Source organism: Phodopus roborovskii, unplaced genomic scaffold (assembly GCF_943737965.1).
Source record: "Phodopus roborovskii unplaced genomic scaffold, PHOROB, whole genome shotgun sequence".
Classification (NCBI taxonomy): domain Eukaryota; kingdom Metazoa; phylum Chordata; class Mammalia; order Rodentia; family Cricetidae; genus Phodopus; species Phodopus roborovskii.
Window position 1 is genome coordinate 11,035,317 of NW_026126651.1, and position 12,101 is coordinate 11,047,417.

Sequence of the window (12,101 nt, forward strand, 5' to 3'; positions counted from 1 at the left end):
TGCATTAACCTTGCCTGGAGGCCTCTGAGGCCCTCTAGCACCTTGGAAGTCAGAGGACATCCTATGCACTGTTTGCCCTCCACGGGGAGGGCCACAAGTGTAAACTCATTATCCAAGGGAAGGGCCATACCAACGAACGAATCCACCTTGCCTTTTGTATCCAGGCCAATGCCTAAACTTCCTTCAGGGAGAGCAATCCCTCCCGTGTCACTTAGCGCCTTTCCGATTGCCCCACTCAGGATGCCCAGGCTGGTATCAATCTCCCGTGGCATTCATCCCACTCACAGCTTTGGATCTACTCTCAAGTGGTTCATGAGCCCTGACTACATTGTAGGCATGCCAGCACTCAAACCCTGACCATCTTCCTTCAGCTCCCTGACAGATTCCTGCCTTCAACGCAGTAAGAACTATGGCCGCGGGCTCACAGTACCCGGCCCTGCTCATCTCAGTGTCTCTCAGCAGCCCCGGCGCAGGGCTACAACGCACTTGAAGGCATCTGAACCAAACAGCACGGGCTTGCAGGCCACTCTGGGCAGGCCCACGGAGTGCGGACCCTGCTCTTCCTGCTCCAGTATCACAGTAGGCAATCGAGCTGAGGGCCTCTGCATGGAGCTGGCCGACATCCCTACTGCCTCTCAGGATGTCAAGTCAACAAGGGCAAGGGAGGATTGATTGCCAGCAAGTGCCAACCCTTCTGTCTTCACCACGACCCGACCGCGGTTGTGAGCAGAGAGGGGCAAAGGACCAGCCCAAGGGCAGGGATTGTGTCTTCTGCTGGAGGAGGGCAGGAGCAGTTGAGTGGTTCCCGAGCCTGTGTCTGTCTCCCGGAGCACTTGGGTGACCCAAGGTGCCGGACCTCAGTCCCGATGAGAGAGGCGTTATTGAGTTTTCACTCATTTTGTTCAGCTTTTCCAAGGAATGTTTTTTGGGAATCATCATCGATCCAAGCACTCTGCAGTGCCCTTGCACAGAGCTATTCAGCACTGACAGGCATGGACTTCACGGGTGTTGGTGGGGTGCGAGACATATCAACAGGGGACCCGGCCTGGGATTGGGAACACACTGCCATGGACCCCTGAGGGCAAGGGGGCAGGAAATCGAGGCCTCAATCTGCTATGTGTACGGGCAGGCCAGGGTGCACCCGTGGCCAGTCCTCGCAGCACCACCAAAGCCCTAGAATCCTGAGCCGATGGGGCATGTCTTTTGTGGCTTACCTTCTTCTTCTGGCCTTCTGCGGACTGTCACGAATACCGAGCAACTTCACTGGAGGCTCAGGCGGGAGCCTCCAGCTCTGGCAAAATGATGTTGGGGATCCTCTTAGGCACTCCGGCCACGCAGGACACAGAATGGGACACTCCCTGTGAACACATAAAAGCACACGCCACCGTTACACTGGGAACTCCGCATCTTTGACTGGAAGGGGTTGGCCTGCCTGGTCTCCGTGGGATGATCAGATCACGTCTGCTCTCTCACCACACCTGCTCTGCCCAAATTCCAGCATATTTTTGCCACACTGTGGATGATTTCGTCCCAGGGGATAAGAGCTTGCCCTTGTCCATTTGACCTCCTTGGCCTTTAAGGGGATCATTGCCCATCTGTGTAGTATGCCACTAAAATTCTGGATTGACAGGACAGCCACGTACGCCCAGAACAGAAAGCACAATCTTCAAGGAATAGCCGTGGTCCACTACTGTAAACTTCATCCCTGAAGCACTATCCGCTGCAAATACCGACAAGTGCAACCTCACCTCGCTGTCTCCACGTCCATGGCCGCACTGAGCCTTCGCCACACCATGACTCCCCTTCCTCCTCCTTTCAGGAGACACCTTTCTCACCCAGGTGGGCATCTACATACCCACCCATATTTTCCTTCCAAGGGAAACCATCTGTCTGTCCTGCCAATGACCTGAGGGGCATAAGTTCATTCCACTATTAAAAGTCCTCTTAGGCCTACACAACCATAGACGGCAGACTCTCTAGGACACCCAAACATAGGTCCTTAGTCTATTTCTCTGTCTCTTGTCTCTGTCTCGTCTCTATTTTGCTCTGTCTCCTTCTCTGTGTCTTAATACTTCATTTTCCTGAATGATGGGTGTCTCTCTGGATGCCTAGCAGGATACCACAATCAGACTTCAGGTGTGACACAATGTTCTAGAGTCCATGAAATAGGTCTGCAACTGGGGAACCTGCATATGTACGTCCTGTATTGTGGGCCTCAGCATGATGACTCTAGGTGGGACTGGAATCTCCCAAGACACGGTGCAACTTCAAGGGTTCAAATGTCCACATATGGAACCTAGCATGCCAAAATTGTTTTGGAGAATTGGTCCAACACGTGAAAAGAAGTTTGGCCCACTCTTAAACCGCAGGCTCAAACCCAAAGGCCATTCGTCAGATAGGGTCCCGAGATGTCCAACCACAGGTCCTCTGCGAGCAATGGCACACTGATGAATAGCACAGAACACGATACCTGACTAGACATGCATTAACCTTGCCTGGAGGCCTCTGAGGCCCTCTAGCACCTTGGAAGTCAGAGGACATCCTATGCACTGTTTGCCCTCCACGGGGAGGGCCACAAGTGTAAACTCATTATCCAAGGGAAGGGCCATACCAACGAACGAATCCACCTTGCCTTTTGTATCCAGGCCAATCCCTAAACTTCCTTCAGGGAGAGCAATCCCTCCCGTGTCACTTAGCGCCTTTCCGATTGCCCCACTCAGGATGCCCAGGCTGGTATCAATCTCCCGTGGCATTCATCCCACTCACAGCTTTGGATCTACTCTCAAGTGGTTCATGAGCCCTGACTACATTGTAGGCATGCCAGCACTCAAACCCTGACCATCTTCCTTCAGCTCCCTGACAGATTCCTGCCTTCAACGCAGTAAGAACTATGGCCGCGGGCTCACAGTACCCGGCCCTGCTCATCTCAGTGTCTCTCAGCAGCCCCGGCGCAGGGCTACAACGCACTTGAAGGCATCTGAACCAAACAGCACGGGCTTGCAGGCCACTCTGGGCAGGCCCACGGAGTGCGGACCCTGCTCTTCCTGCTCCAGTATCACAGTAGGCAATCGAGCTGAGGGCCTCTGCATGGAGCCGGCCGACAACCCTACTGCCTCTCAGGATGTCAAGTCAACAAGGGCAAGGGAGGGATTGCCAGCAAGTGCCAACCCTTCTGTCTTCACCACGACCCGACCGCGGTTGTGAGCAGAGAGGGGCAAAGGACCAGCCCAAGGGTAGGGATTGTGTCTTCTGCTGGAGGAGGGCAGGAGCAGTTGAGTGGTTCCCGAGCCTGTGTCTGTCTCCCGGAGCACTTGGGTGACCCAAGGTGCCGGACCTCAGTCCCGATGAGAGAGGCGTTATTGAGTTTTCACTCATTTTGTTCAGCTTTTCCAAGGAATGTTTTTTGGGAATCATCATCGATCCAAGCACTCTGCAGTGCCCTTGCACAGAGCTATTCAGCACTGACAGGCATGGACTTCACGGGTGTTGGTGGGGTGCGAGACATATCAACAGGGGACCCGGCCTGGGATTGGGAACACACTGCCATGGACCCCTGAGGGCAAGGGGGCAGGAAATCGAGGCCTCAATCTGCTATGTGTACGGGCAGGCCAGGGTGCACCCGTGGCCAGTCCTCGCAGCACCACCAAAGCCCTAGAATCCTGAGCCGATGGGGCATGTCTTTTGTGGCTTACCTTCTTCTTCTGGCCTTCTGCGGACTGTCACGAATACCGAGCAACTTCACTGGAGGCTCAGGCGGGAGCCTCCAGCTCTGGCAAAATGATGTTGGGGATCCTCTTAGGCACTCCGGCCACGCAGGACACAGAATGGGACACTCCCTGTGAACACATAAAAGCACACGCCACCGTTACACTGGGAACTCCGCATCTTTGACTGGAAGGGGTTGGCCTGCCTGGTCTCCGTGGGATGATCAGATCACGTCTGCTCTCTCACCACACCTGCTCTGCCCAAATTCCAGCATATTTTTGCCACACTGTGGATGATTTCGTCCCAGGGGATAAGAGCTTGCCCTTGTCCATTTGACCTCCTTGGCCTTTAAGGGGATCATTGCCCATCTGTGTAGTATGCCACTAAAATTCTGGATTGACAGGACAGCCACGTACGCCCAGAACAGAAAGCACAATCTTCAAGGAATAGCCGTGGTCCACTACTGTAAACTTCATCCCTGAAGCACTATCCGCTGCAAATACCGACAAGTGCAACCTCACCTCGCTGTCTCCACGTCCATGGCCGCACTGAGCCTTCGCCACACCATGACTCCCCTTCCTCCTCCTTTCAGGAGACACCTTTCTCACCCAGGTGGGCATCTACATACCCACCCATATTTTCCTTCCAAGGGAAACCATCTGTCTGTCCTGCCAATGACCTGAGGGGCAAAAGTTCATTCCACTATTAAAAGTCCTCTTAGGCCTACACAACCATAGACGGCAGACTCTCTAGGACACCCAAACATAGGTCCTTAGTCTATTTCTCTGTCTCTTGTCTCTGTCTCGTCTCTATTTTGCTCTGTCTCCTTCTCTGTGTCTTAATACTTCATTTTCCTGAATGATGGGTGTCTCTCTGGATGCCTAGCAGGATACCACAATCAGACTTCAGGTGTGACACAATGTTCTAGAGTCCATGAAATAGGTCTGCAACTGGGGAACCTGCATATGTACGTCCTGTATTGTGGGCCTCAGCATGATGACTCTAGGTGGGACTGGAATCTCCCAAGACACGGTGCAACTTCAAGGGTTCAAATGTCCACATATGGAACCTAGCATGCCAAAATTGCTTTGGAGAATTGGTCCAACACGTGAAAAGAAGTTTGGCCCACTCTTAAACCGCAGGCCCAAACCCAAAGGCCATTCGTCAGATAGGGTCCCGAGACGTCCAACACACAGGGCCTCTGCGAGCAATGGCACACTGCTGAATAGCACAGAACACGATACCTGACTAGACATGCATTAACCTTGCCTGGAGGCCTCTGAGGCCCTCTAGCACCTTGGAAGTCAGAGGACATCCTATGCACTGTTTGCCCTCCGCGGGGAGGGCCACAAGTGTAAACTCATTATCCAAGGGAAGGGCCATACCAACGAACGAATCCACCTTGCCTTTTGTATCCAGGCCAATGCCTAAACTTCCTTCAGGGAGAGCAATCCCTCCCGTGTCACTTAGCGCCTTTCCGATTGCCCCACTCAGGATGCCCAGGCTGGTATCAATCTCCCGTGGCATTCATCCCACTCACAGCTTTGGATCTACTCTCAAGTGGTTCATGAGCCCTGACTACATTGTAGGCATGCCAGCACTCAAACCCTGACCATCTTCCTTCAGCTCCCTGACAGATTCCTGCCTTCAACGCAGTAAGAACTATGGCCGCGGGCTCACAGTACCCGGCCCTGCTCATCTCAGTGTCTCTCAGCAGCCCCGGCGCAGGGCTACAACGCACTTGAAGGCATCTGAACCAAACAGCACGGGCTTGCAGGCCACTCTGGGCAGGCCCACGGAGTGCGGACCCTGCTCTTCCTGCTCCAGTATCACAGTAGGCAATCGAGCTGAGGGCCTCTGCATGGAGCTGGCCGACATCCCTACTGCCTCTCAGGATGTCAAGTCAACAAGGGCAAGGGAGGATTGATTGCCAGCAAGTGCCAACCCTTCTGTCTTCACCACGACCCGACCGCGGTTGTGAGCAGAGAGGGGCAAAGGACCAGCCCAAGGGCAGGGATTGTGTCTTCTGCTGGAGGAGGGCAGGAGCAGTTGAGTGGTTCCCGAGCCTGTGTCTGTCTCCCGGAGCACTTGGGTGACCCAAGGTGCCGGACCTCAGTCCCGATGAGAGAGGCGTTATTGAGTTTTCACTCATTTTGTTCAGCTTTTCCAAGGAATGTTTTTTGGGAATCATCATCGATCCAAGCACTCTGCAGTGCCCTTGCACAGAGCTATTCAGCACTGACAGGCATGGACTTCACGGGTGTTGGTGGGGTGCGAGACATATCAACAGGGGACCCGGCCTGGGATTGGGAACACACTGCCATGGACCCCTGAGGGCAAGGGGGCAGGAAATCGAGGCCTCAATCTGCTATGTGTACGGGCAGGCCAGGGTGCACCCGTGGCCAGTCCTCGCAGCACCACCAAAGCCCTAGAATCCTGAGCCGATGGGGCATGTCTTTTGTGGCTTACCTTCTTCTTCTGGCCTTCTGCGGACTGTCACGAATACCGAGCAACTTCACTGGAGGCTCAGGCGGGAGCCTCCAGCTCTGGCAAAATGATGTTGGGGATCCTCTTAGGCACTCCGGCCACGCAGGACACAGAATGGGACACTCCCTGTGAACACATAAAAGCACACGCCACCGTTACACTGGGAACTCCGCATCTTTGACTGGAAGGGGTTGGCCTGCCTGGTCTCCGTGGGATGATCAGATCACGTCTGCGCTCTCACCACACCTGCTCTGCCCAAATTCCAGCATATTTTTGCCACACTGTGGATGATTTCGTCCCAGGGGATAAGAGCTTGCCCTTGTCCATTTGACCTCCTTGGCCTTTAAGGGGATCGTTGCCCATCTGTGTAGTATGCCACTAAAATTCTGGATTGACAGGACAGCCACGTACGCCCAGAACAGAAAGCACAATCTTCAAGGAATAGCCGTGGTCCACTACTGAAAACTTCATCCCTGAAGCACTATCCGCTGCAAATACCGACAAGTGCAACCTCACCTCGCTGTCTCCACGTCCATGGCCGCACTGAGCCTTCGCCACACCATGACTCCCCTTCCTCCTCCTTTCAGGAGACACCTTTCTCACCCAGGTGGGCATCTACATACCCACCCATATTTTCCTTCCAAGGGAAACCATCTGTCTGTCCTGCCAATGACCTGAGGGGCAAAAGTTCATTCCACTATTAAAAGTCCTCTTAGGCCTACACAACCATAGACGGCAGACTCTCTAGGACACCCAAACATAGGTCCTTAGTCTATTTCTCTGTCTCTTGTCTCTGTCTCGTCTCTATTTTGCTCTGTCTCCTTCTCTGTGTCTTAATACTTCATTTTCCTGAATGATGGGTGTCTCTCTGGATGCCTAGCAGGATACCACAATCAGACTTCAGGTGTGACACAATGTTCTAGAGTCCATGAAATAGGTCTGCAACTGGGGAACCTGCATATGTACGTCCTGTATTGTGGGCCTCAGCATGATGACTCTAGGTGGGACTGGAATCTCCCAAGACACGGTGCAACTTCAAGGGTTCAAATGTCCACATATGGAACCTAGCATGCCAAAATTGCTTTGGAGAATTGGTCCAACACGTGAAAAGAAGTTTGGCCCACTCTTAAACCGCAGGCCCAAACCCAAAGGCCATTCGTCAGATAGGGTCCCGAGACGTCCAACACACAGGGCCTCTGCGAGCAATGGCACACTGCTGAATAGCACAGAACACGATACCTGACTAGACATGCATTAACCTTGCCTGGAGGCCTCTGAGGCCCTCTAGCACCTTGGAAGTCAGAGGACATCCTATGCACTGTTTGCCCTCCGCGGGGAGGGCCACAAGTGTAAACTCATTATCCAAGGGAAGGGCCATACCAACGAACGAATCCACCTTGCCTTTTGTATCCAGGCCAATGCCTAAACTTCCTTCAGGGAGAGCAATCCCTCCCGTGTCACTTAGCGCCTTTCCGATTGCCCCACTCAGGATGCCCAGGCTGGTATCAATCTCCCGTGGCATTCATCCCACTCACAGCTTTGGATCTACTCTCAAGTGGTTCATGAGCCCTGACTACATTGTAGGCATGCCAGCACTCAAACCCTGACCATCTTCCTTCAGCTCCCTGACAGATTCCTGCCTTCAACGCAGTAAGAACTATGGCCGCGGGCTCACAGTACCCGGCCCTGCTCATCTCAGTGTCTCTCAGCAGCCCCGGCGCAGGGCTACAACGCACTTGAAGGCATCTGAACCAAACAGCACGGGCTTGCAGGCCACTCTGGGCAGGCCCACGGAGTGCGGACCCTGCTCTTCCTGCTCCAGTATCACAGTAGGCAATCGAGCTGAGGGCCTCTGCATGGAGCTGGCCGACATCCCTACTGCCTCTCAGGATGTCAAGTCAACAAGGGCAAGGGAGGATTGATTGCCAGCAAGTGCCAACCCTTCTGTCTTCACCACGACCCGACCGCGGTTGTGAGCAGAGAGGGGCAAAGGACCAGCCCAAGGGCAGGGATTGTGTCTTCTGCTGGAGGAGGGCAGGAGCAGTTGAGTGGTTCCCGAGCCTGTGTCTGTCTCCCGGAGCACTTGGGTGACCCAAGGTGCCGGACCTCAGTCCCGATGAGAGAGGCGTTATTGAGTTTTCACTCATTTTGTTCAGCTTTTCCAAGGAATGTTTTTTGGGAATCATCATCGATCCAAGCACTCTGCAGTGCCCTTGCACAGAGCTATTCAGCACTGACAGGCATGGACTTCACGGGTGTTGGTGGGGTGCGAGACATATCAACAGGGGACCCGGCCTGGGATTGGGAACACACTGCCATGGACCCCTGAGGGCAAGGGGGCAGGAAATCGAGGCCTCAATCTGCTATGTGTACGGGCAGGCCAGGGTGCACCCGTGGCCAGTCCTCGCAGCACCACCAAAGCCCTAGAATCCTGAGCCGATGGGGCATGTCTTTTGTGGCTTACCTTCTTCTTCTGGCCTTCTGCGGACTGTCACGAATACCGAGCAACTTCACTGGAGGCTCAGGCGGGAGCCTCCAGCTCTGGCAAAATGATGTTGGGGATCCTCTTAGGCACTCCGGCCACGCAGGACACAGAATGGGACACTCCCTGTGAACACATAAAAGCACACGCCACCGTTACACTGGGAACTCCGCATCTTTGACTGGAAGGGGTTGGCCTGCCTGGTCTCCGTGGGATGATCAGATCACGTCTGCTCTCTCACCACACCTGCTCTGCCCAAATTCCAGCATATTTTTGCCACACTGTGGATGATTTCGTCCCAGGGGATAAGAGCTTGCCCTTGTCCATTTGACCTCCTTGGCCTTTAAGGGGATCGTTGCCCATCTGTGTAGTATGCCACTAAAATTCTGGATTGACAGGACAGCCACGTACGCCCAGAACAGAAAGCACAATCTTCAAGGAATAGCCGTGGTCCACTACTGAAAACTTCATCCCTGAAGCACTATCCGCTGCAAATACCGACAAGTGCAACCTCACCTCGCTGTCTCCACGTCCATGGCCGCACTGAGCCTTCGCCACACCATGACTCCCCTTCCTCCTCCTTTCAGGAGACACCTTTCTCACCCAGGTGGGCATCTACATACCCACCCATATTTTCCTTCCAAGGGAAACCATCTGTCTGTCCTGCCAATGACCTGAGGGGCATAAGTTCATTCCACTATTAAAAGTCCTCTTAGGCCTACACAACCATAGACGGCAGACTCTCTAGGACACCCAAACATAGGTCCTTAGTCTATTTCTCTGTCTCTTGTCTCTGTCTCGTCTCTATTTTGCTCTGTCTCCTTCTCTGTGTCTTAATACTTCATTTTCCTGAATGATGGGTGTCTCTCTGGATGCCTAGCAGGATACCACAATCAGACTTCAGGTGTGACACAATGTTCTAGAGTCCATGAAATAGGTCTGCAACTGGGGAACCTGCATATGTACGTCCTGTATTGTGGGCCTCAGCATGATGACTCTAGGTGGGACTGGAATCTCCCAAGACACGGTGCAACTTCAAGGGTTCAAATGTCCACATATGGAACCTAGCATGCCAAAATTGCTTTGGAGAATTGGTCCAACACGTGAAAAGAAGTTTGGCCCACTCTTAAACCGCAGGCCCAAACCCAAAGGCCATTCGTCAGATAGGGTCCCGAGACGTCCAACACACAGGGCCTCTGCGAGCAATGGCACACTGCTGAATAGCACAGAACACGATACCTGACTAGACATGCATTAACCTTGCCTGGAGGCCTCTGAGGCCCTCTAGCACCTTGGAAGTCAGAGGACATCCTATGCACTGTTTGCCCTCCGCGGGGAGGGCCACAAGTGTAAACTCATTATCCAAGGGAAGGGCCATACCAACGAACGAATCCACCTTGCCTTTTGTATCCAGGCCAATGCCTAAACTTCCTTCAGGGAGAGCAATCCCTCCCGTGTCACTTAGCGCCTTTCCGATTGCCCCACTCAGGATGCCCAGGCTGGTATCAATCTCCCGTGGCATTCATCCCACTCACAGCTTTGGATCTACTCTCAAGTGGTTCATGAGCCCTGACTACATTGTAGGCATGCCAGCACTCAAACCCTGACCATCTTCCTTCAGCTCCCTGACAGATTCCTGCCTTCAACGCAGTAAGAACTATGGCCGCGGGCTCACAGTACCCGGCCCTGCTCATCTCAGTGTCTCTCAGCAGCCCCGGCGCAGGGCTACAACGCACTTGAAGGCATCTGAACCAAACAGCACGGGCTTGCAGGCCACTCTGGGCAGGCCCACGGAGTGCGGACCCTGCTCTTCCTGCTCCAGTATCACAGTAGGCAATCGAGCTGAGGGCCTCTGCATGGAGCTGGCCGACATCCCTACTGCCTCTCAGGATGTCAAGTCAACAAGGGCAAGGGAGGATTGATTGCCAGCAAGTGCCAACCCTTCTGTCTTCACCACGACCCGACCGCGGTTGTGAGCAGAGAGGGGCAAAGGACCAGCCCAAGGGCAGGGATTGTGTCTTCTGCTGGAGGAGGGCAGGAGCAGTTGAGTGGTTCCCGAGCCTGTGTCTGTCTCCCGGAGCACTTGGGTGACCCAAGGTGCCGGACCTCAGTCCCGATGAGAGAGGCGTTATTGAGTTTTCACTCATTTTGTTCAGCTTTTCCAAGGAATGTTTTTTGGGAATCATCATCGATCCAAGCACTCTGCAGTGCCCTTGCACAGAGCTATTCAGCACTGACAGGCATGGACTTCACGGGTGTTGGTGGGGTGCGAGACATATCAACAGGGGACCCGGCCTGGGATTGGGAACACACTGCCATGGACCCCTGAGGGCAAGGGGGCAGGAAATCGAGGCCTCAATCTGCTATGTGTACGGGCAGGCCAGGGTGCACCCGTGGCCAGTCCTCGCAGCACCACCAAAGCCCTAGAATCCTGAGCCGATGGGGCATGTCTTTTGTGGCTTACCTTCTTCTTCTGGCCTTCTGCGGACTGTCACGAATACCGAGCAACTTCACTGGAGGCTCAGGCGGGAGCCTCCAGCTCTGGCAAAATGATGTTGGGGATCCTCTTAGGCACTCCGGCCACGCAGGACACAGAATGGGACACTCCCTGTGAACACATAAAAGCACACGCCACCGTTACACTGGGAACTCCGCATCTTTGACTGGAAGGGGTTGGCCTGCCTGGTCTCCGTGGGATGATCAGATCACGTCTGCGCTCTCACCACACCTGCTCTGCCCAAATTCCAGCATATTTTTGCCACACTGTGGATGATTTCGTCCCAGGGGATAAGAGCTTGCCCTTGTCCATTTGACCTCCTTGGCCTTTAAGGGGATCGTTGCCCATCTGTGTAGTATGCCACTAAAATTCTGGATTGACAGGACAGCCACGTACGCCCAGAACAGAAAGCACAATCTTCAAGGAATAGCCGTGGTCCACTACTGAAAACTTCATCCCTGAAGCACTATCCGCTGCAAATACCGACAAGTGCAACCTCACCTCGCTGTCTCCACGTCCATGGCCGCACTGAGCCTTCGCCACACCATGACTCCCCTTCCTCCTCCTTTCAGGAGACACCTTTCTCACCCAGGTGGGCATCTACATACCCACCCATATTTTCCTTCCAAGGGAAACCATCTGTCTGTCCTGCCAATGACCTGAGGGGCATAAGTTCATTCCACTATTAAAAGTCCTCTTAGGCCTACACAACCATAGACGGCAGACTCTCTAGGACACCCAAACATAGGTCCTTAGTCTATTTCTCTGTCTCTTGTCTCTGTCTCGTCTCTATTTTGCTCTGTCTCCTTCTCTGTGTCTTAATACTTCATTTTCCTGAATGATGGGTGTCTCTCTGGATGCCTAGCAGGATACCACAATCAGACTTCAGGTGTGACACAATGTTCTAGAGTCCATGAAATAGGTCTGCAA

General features: G+C 53.7%; 5 non-coding genes across 5 annotated transcripts; all 5 read right to left on the bottom strand.

Moving 5' to 3' along the window:
- Window positions 1-852: 852 nt before the first annotated feature.
- Window positions 853-945, bottom strand: LOC127213987 (small nucleolar RNA SNORD116). The gene has a single exon (XR_007833712.1). It is a non-coding gene; the product is annotated as a small nucleolar RNA SNORD116 (small nucleolar RNA).
- Window positions 946-3,330: 2,385 nt separating this feature from the next.
- On the bottom strand, window positions 3,331-3,423 carry LOC127213988 (small nucleolar RNA SNORD116). The gene has a single exon (XR_007833713.1). It is a non-coding gene; the product is annotated as a small nucleolar RNA SNORD116 (small nucleolar RNA).
- Window positions 3,424-5,812: 2,389 nt separating this feature from the next.
- On the bottom strand, window positions 5,813-5,905 carry LOC127213989 (small nucleolar RNA SNORD116). Its single transcript, XR_007833714.1, has one exon. It is a non-coding gene; the product is annotated as a small nucleolar RNA SNORD116 (small nucleolar RNA).
- A 2,389-nt stretch (window positions 5,906-8,294) lies between these two features.
- On the bottom strand, window positions 8,295-8,387 carry LOC127213990 (small nucleolar RNA SNORD116). The gene has a single exon (XR_007833715.1). It is a non-coding gene; the product is annotated as a small nucleolar RNA SNORD116 (small nucleolar RNA).
- Window positions 8,388-10,776: 2,389 nt separating this feature from the next.
- LOC127213991 (small nucleolar RNA SNORD116) lies at window positions 10,777-10,869 on the bottom strand. Its single transcript, XR_007833716.1, has one exon. It is a non-coding gene; the product is annotated as a small nucleolar RNA SNORD116 (small nucleolar RNA).
- Between the last annotated feature and the right edge of the window lie 1,232 nt (window positions 10,870-12,101).